Source organism: Poecilia reticulata, chromosome 14 (genome assembly GCF_904066995.2).
Source record: "Poecilia reticulata chromosome 14, P_reticulata-male-v2, whole genome shotgun sequence".
Classification (NCBI taxonomy): domain Eukaryota; kingdom Metazoa; phylum Chordata; class Actinopteri; order Cyprinodontiformes; family Poeciliidae; genus Poecilia; species Poecilia reticulata.
The window spans coordinates 5,850,038-5,856,736 of NC_088843.1; the positions used below are offsets into that span (position 1 = coordinate 5,850,038).

The window sequence follows — 6,699 nt, forward strand, 5'->3', positions numbered from 1 at the left end:
GGAAATGCTTTGCCTTTACATTAAAAGACAAGAGGAATTTAACAGGAAATCCAGTCAGGAACTAGAAAAGAACTAGAAATTGATTGTTATTAATATCAAAACAGAAGTTAGCATTCAGAGACAACTGAGCTAAAAAGATTACATAATTCAGAATAAATGCTAAAATAAAGCCTCTCTGTCCTCTTTTTATGCAAAAATGAAATAAATACGTCAACATACTTCTGAAAACAGGCCTCAAAATATTTATTTTACCATAATTTTAGATTTATTCCTGCCTTTCAGTATTGTTTTAATTGATAATCTTATTTCTTGTGTATGCAAAACATAAATGACTGGGTTCAACAGTGGAGGAATAACAAAGATCAAAGACAAGTTAACGAACCTGGCGTTTGGATGGATGCCAGAACCCATCGTAAACGTGATCAATATTGGACAGAAATAGATCAATACCAACAAGAGATGAGCTGTGCAGGTTCTGAGAGCCTTCGCCCTTTCCTGAGCTGCAACCACCTGAGCTAAAGTGTATCCAATACAACTGGAACATATTATAATAAGAGGAAGCCAAAGAAACAGAGATGGAAGGAGGTGTGAGATCACATGCGTTGCATGCCAGCTTGTAGATTTGACCATGGTCACAGAAATAGCTGTAATGACCACAGACTTGCAGAAAGAAAGCCTTGTAAGAAGGCCAATTGCAAGTAAAACGCAAGTTATTGCAAAAACCCCAAAAAAGGTAATCATGGAAAACATAATCTTACATGATAGTGCAGAGGAAACATGATGGCCATCAGGCGATCGTAGCAGAGAGCAACCAGATTAAGAGCCTGCATTGAAAGGCAAGTGTAGCAGAAGAAAAGGAACGTCAAGCAGTCGTTGTAGGGGACATAATAATGATTAAACAAAAAGATATCCAGGACCTTTGGTATCAGAGCACAGCTACCTAAGAGGTCCACAAATGCAAGGTTAAAAACTGCGACATACTTTGGAGTTCTGAGGTTATGATCCAGACAGATTACAGCCATTACAGCCACGTTTCCCAGCACTGAAACTATACATACAAAAAAGAGAAAGACGTAGTAATACTTCATGTTAGGTGAGCCAATAAATCCACTTATAATGAAATAGGCAGGTTGGATAAATGTGCTATTTTTTTTTTACAAAAAAAGGATTAAATAAATCCATTGTCAGATTACTGTCACGCCTGTTGTTGCAAACCAAGTCCTATCTGTGCTGTCAGCAGCTGCTATGCCAACAGTAAGGGAACTGATAAGCCCTAGAAGCTTTTCATATCTGCCTTATGTTTGACTCTGATCCCCTGAGTGTTGCTTTTCCAAACAATGTATGAAAACACTTCAGCAACGGTGCAAAAGAATCGAGTTCATGTGTCCAAAACTGACTTCTGCACAGAACGGATCCTCAGAGAATTAAAGAAATCATCAACCTGCTTTGAAACGTTGTGGCTCTAAGAGGTGCCCTATAAAGATGAATGAGAATTCCCAAGCAGTTGTGAATGCATGATAGATGTGCAGCCGAATTACTGGCAGATTGTGCATTCATAAGACCAAACCACACAAATATTCCAACTTTCAAGACAAATAAAAAATGCAACCACTTCTGAAACAGAACTGCTTTTCTTGAATTTTTTTAATTCAGTCAAAATTGCTGAAGCCACAAATGTTAAAACTGGTAAAGTAAGCTAAAGTAGAGGGAATATTCAACCAAAACAAAAACCTAAATCTGAATAAAATCTCCTAAATGCTACATTTTTATGATATTTTAAGGATATTTTACCCTATTTTAAACTGTTCTTAAATGTTTTTATTATACAGGTGTATTGTAGTGAAGCCAAGAGAGGCTCAATATGTACGTATGTTTTTATCAGATAAAGATAACTGTTTGCTCAAGATAATGAGATAATTTGTCCCATTGTCATAAGAAGACATTGATTGTTTTCTCAAGATAACATGATTATTTTTTCTTGAATGCTCATGATCATCTTCTCAAGCTGAAAATGAATTATCTGTTGTGGTAGAGAAAGAGTTGGGCCAGAAAGCAAAGATCTCGATTTATTGGTATGTTTATGTTTCAAGCTCTACTCATTGTCATGAGATATGAATGAGGTTGGGTTGGATATTTTTTCCCCTTTAGTAAATTAAATCATCATTTGATAACAGTTTTTTTGTATTTATTCAGGTTGTCTTTGTCTGGTATTATATTTCATGACAAAAAAACAGAAGAAATCTGTAAGGGAGCAAATACTTTTACTTGACTCTGTGACGGTCTCTCACGTAAAATCCTGATAAAATACAACGAAGACTGCTTGTAGCAAGATAAAACGCGGAAAAGTTTCAGGGATAAAACACATTGCAACGCAGTATAAATAAGTTTATTTCTGCAAAGTTGCTGTAACTCCATAGTTGAAATGTTGTTCAGTCCCTGGATGGAGCGCAGCCTGTGGAGAGGGTTAATGACTTGTTTTGTTGTTATTGCTTCTGCAGGGTGATGACACATCCTGAGGTAAACACCGTTTCCCTAACTGCTCATGAAAGCCAAGGGAGAGAAGGGCTCACATTATGTAACTTATCCAACAACAACAATTACTGTGTTGCCCTGTGAAACGAGTAACTTTATTCCCTGGATATTTGCTGTTGGTATGCCGTTAAAATGAAAGTCTAAGAAGAATAGCGTCAAAATCTCAAACTTTATAAGATAAAAATCACAAGCTCTGGTTTAAACATCCTCAACATGCTTAGCTCAGGGTTGAACATGAATAATAAAGCAGTTCATGCCTTTGCTCACCTAAATCCCTGTTTCATTCATTTAATAAGAGAAAAGCATCTTATCTTATTTGATCTTGTCTTGTCTCTCAGACTAGGACATGCGCTTAATAGTTTGAAAAACTAGACGCCAAAGCTGCGATTAATGGCATCCAAATTCCAGAGGAGTGAACCCTGAACGGCTGCTTTACATGCGGTCATCATTCTTATTAGACCCGTCTGATCACTTGTCTTGTGCCTATAACAGCATCCAAGCTGAACTCAAGTGACTTTTAGACTCCCAAGGCTTCCAAGATCAATCTGGTGCATCATGTACCCTTAAAAAGAGACGTGCTGTAATGCTACTGTTGCTTAATGAATGAAGTGATTGATGAAATTCCTTCATCGGGTACAAAATAAATGTTTGTCATCTAGTTTCTCACTTTAGGAAATCAATAACAAGAAACAAACTGACTCAATAAAAGATGAATGACAACTTGTCCTTCTGTTTGCTGTTTGGTCCGGTTGAAATCCAGTTCAATGGGAGAAATCCCAGACAGAGCAGTGAAAGAAAATGAGAATCAAACTGAATTGTGTAGGATGACAATGGCCAAGCTAAATTTATGGGTATTTCTCTCGACTGTTTAGTAAAATTTAGGTGCAAAAATCTTTCTATAATGTTATAATAATAAATTATTTGGTAAGATTTGGAAATATTGTTCAAACAATGCTTGGAGTTTAGAAACACGACTTTTACTTTTTAACCTTTCTCAGTTTGTCTCTTAGTTTTTGTCTTTTCATATGTATATCTACTTGTTGTAACACTAATTGTCATTTTCTATATTTCTATTTGTTCAATTACTCCAAACCAAGCCTGCCCATCATTTTCAACCTACGAATGCACCAACAAGCAGCTTTTGACTTTTCAATAAAACAAACTGTATTTGTTTTGTAGACTCAGACAAGCAGAGTGAGCTCTTTCCAGAAGAAAGCCTTCAACCTTTCTGTTGTTGATATTCTGTATAGGTTTTGCATAAAAACACAGAGAAGAACTGCCAAAGTTATTGTCTTTGTTATTGTCTTTACATCTGGTTTAATAAAGGCCCAGTGGCTGAAGAGCCGCATGCGGCCCTATGACTCTGCATGTGGCTCAGTGTGTTGTGTCAAAACCCAGAACTTATCTCAAGTGACTATTAGAGATTCGTGGCTCCTGAAGTCAAGCTGGTGCACAGTGTAACATCCACAGGGATTTTCTATTAGGTTATTGTTGAAAATTAATACAATTCCCTCCCCAGGTGCAGTACGAGTATTTATCCCACAGGAGATTCACTTCAAGGAATAAAGGAGAAGGACAAATTATTTTCACTAAGAAACATCAGAATGTGGAAATCAAGCTTATTGAAAAGATGCAGTTTTGGTTATCCACCAAATTCTGATGTGCTTTTTTATTTTCTGTTATTGAATTGTTTGATTAGATTTAAAAAATATTTACCAACTGTGATTTTATAAAAGGGCTGCACAGTGGCACAGTTGGTAGAGCTGTTTCCTTGCAGCAAGAAGGTTCTGGGTTCGATTCCCGGCCCTGGTCTTTCTGCATGGAGTTTGCATGTTCTCCCTGTGCATGCGTGGGCTCTCTCTGGGTACTCCGGTTTCCTCCCACAGTCCAAAAACATGACTGTCAGGTTAATTGGCCTCTCCAAATTGCCCCTAGGTGTGAGTGTGTGTGTGCATGGTTGTTTGTCCTGTGTGTCTCTGTGTTGCCCTGCGACAGACTGGCGACCTGTCCAGAGTGACCCCGCCTCTCGCCTGAAACGTTAGCTGGAGATCGGCACTAGCAACCCTCCTGACCCCATTAAGGGACAAGGGTGTAAGAAAATGGATGGATGGATGGATTTTATAAAAATGTCCAATCACAGATTAGCTTCATGTCCGTCTGTCATGCCAGAGCCCAGAACAAAATCAAAATTACAGGAAATTGTTTACTGTTTCAGATCAGTGGTGTTTATTAAACGGCACACTTTTGTTAGAAAATCAGTTTTTAAGTAGTTCAACATTCTGAACGATCTGGATTTTTAGAGATGTTTTGAAAAAAGATACAGAATTTTTTTCTTTTTACTTTACAACTTTGTGCAATCAAAGAAAGAGAGTCATACCGGCTTTTAGAGGTAACTTGTTGTTACTTTGCATGAATTTTCCTAATCAGTCACACTGTTTTTTTTTTTGTTGCACCATAATGGGACAGTATCTTCTCACCTGGCCTCAGGAGAATCCTGATGTTTTTTTCTTCTTCCCACAAGCCTATTTCTATTCTCAGAGGGCCGGAGTCTTACTCAAACTTGTTGTGATAAACTCACTAATTGATCCTGGGAGGATCTGATTTAACATCTGCTGCCTCCTTCCTGTTCTGTGATGAAAAACAGAAATCCATCCATCCATTGTCTATACCTGGTCGACCTTGTGGGTTTGCATGGGGAGCTGAAGTGTTTTTCAAAAGGGAGGCCTCACCATGGACAGTCCATCACAGAGCAGCACAGTGACACAGGACAGACAAAAGAAACTTTTATCACCCAAATAATATTGCTTATTAAACTCTTTATACACAGAAACTTTCCTAACAGCTGTAATAATTACATATCAGGTCTTTGAGCTGCTCACTTGAAAAACAGTGATCAGAAAATGCTGGGTTAAAGCATTTAATGCTGTTGATTAGACCCAGCAGGCTGAGTTGTGTTTTAAACCAATAAATGGGTAAAAGGGTAATAAATAGGTGAAGTCTGTTCACAAGAACTGGATTACAGATGAGTAAACACTGTGATGAAAATGGTTTAGTTTCTCATTGAATTTCGCAAAAAAAAAAAGACCATATGAAGAAAAAACATGATGTCTAATAAGACTTTATTGAGAAACCTTAATTTGAACCAGTTCAGCTAGGCCTAGCTCATGCTAACTACTTAGCAAATAAACGGCAAATGATATCTTCACAGAAAAGTAAAGTTTTAGTCCAGTCAAAACACTGACAATCCCTTTATACCAGGGAATATTTTCATGATGAAATATATATTTGAGAGATGTCTGACCTGAACTCAATGCATCTGGCTCTCTGGGAGCTGACAGCATGTTGAAGAGTTATGGACAGGAGGCTTTGGAGCATGTTTGGTGCAGCTGATCCATTGCTGCAGGATTTTCTACCTCTAAATGGGATCAGGAAACTTTTCGTCACTTTAAGTGGAGTAATGTTCCCCGTTTTCAAAACTCTGGCTGAAGTGGGGTTTGTAATTCCAGTCCACAGTGGTGCAGCAGAGTGAAAATTCATCCTCCAGATCAACTTCAAAACCTCAATCAGGCTTTAAGGCAGGTGAGCAATTCAGGTTCACCCAGATCAGGAGGAAGACGTACAATTGTTTAATTTTATTGTATGTATCTAGTTTTTGAGGCCATAGTCAGAGTTATACAATATTGTTTTACCATTGAACCAATTTCTGTTTCAAACTGTGGCAGAAGTTTGATGAGGTATGTAGTTATCCTACATCGCTCAAAATGACAGTCTGTCAAGAATGATAAGACTTCTTCCAGTTTATTCTATAAAACAACAAACCAGGATTTTTAGCCCACTTTTTGGCTAGAAATATTCAATTATTGTCCTGTTAAAAGCCTAGGAAGTACAGACATGCACTCAATGAAAATGTGTGCAAATGTGCACTTCCTTGGCTTTTTTTAGTCAATCAACTGCAGCCATTCTTGGGTTCTTTTGGTCTAACTCACTATGTAACTTAAAAATCAGAAAAAAAACCTCTTAACCACAATCTCTGCAAGAATTTTTGAAATAGTGGCCATGAGCTCAGTCTCTACCAGTTTGCTTATGTCACTTAAAGAATTAAAGATTTCTGTAAAGATGTTTTTCCTGTTTCAGTCAGCACCTGGTGGCAGATCTTTCCATAAGAGT

The 6,699-nt window shown here is 37.6% G+C and overlaps 1 pseudogene; it reads right to left on the bottom strand.

The window, feature by feature from the left end:
- Window positions 1-373: 373 nt before the first annotated feature.
- Window positions 374-5,907, bottom strand: LOC103475688 (olfactory receptor 5K16-like; annotated as a pseudogene).
- Window positions 5,908-6,699: the final 792 nt, after the last annotated feature.